Genomic DNA, 253 nt, shown 5'->3' on the forward strand with positions numbered 1-253 from the left:
TTTTTTTTTTTTTTTGAGACGAGTCCTGCTCTGTCCCCCAGGCTGAAGTGCAGTGGCATGATCTCCGCTCACTGCAAGCTCTGCCTCCCAGGTTCACTTCATTCTCCTGCCTCAACCTCCCGAGTAGCTGGGACTGCAGGCACCCACTACCACGCTCGGCTAATTTGTTTTTGTATTTTTAGCAGAGACGGGGTTTCACCGTGTTAGCCAGGATGGTTTCCATCTCCTGATCTCATGATCAGCCCGCCTCAGC

The sequence above is a fragment of the Colobus angolensis genome, unplaced genomic scaffold (genome assembly GCF_000951035.1).
Source record: "Colobus angolensis palliatus isolate OR3802 unplaced genomic scaffold, Cang.pa_1.0 Scaffold132, whole genome shotgun sequence".
NCBI lineage: Eukaryota > Metazoa > Chordata > Mammalia > Primates > Cercopithecidae > Colobus > Colobus angolensis.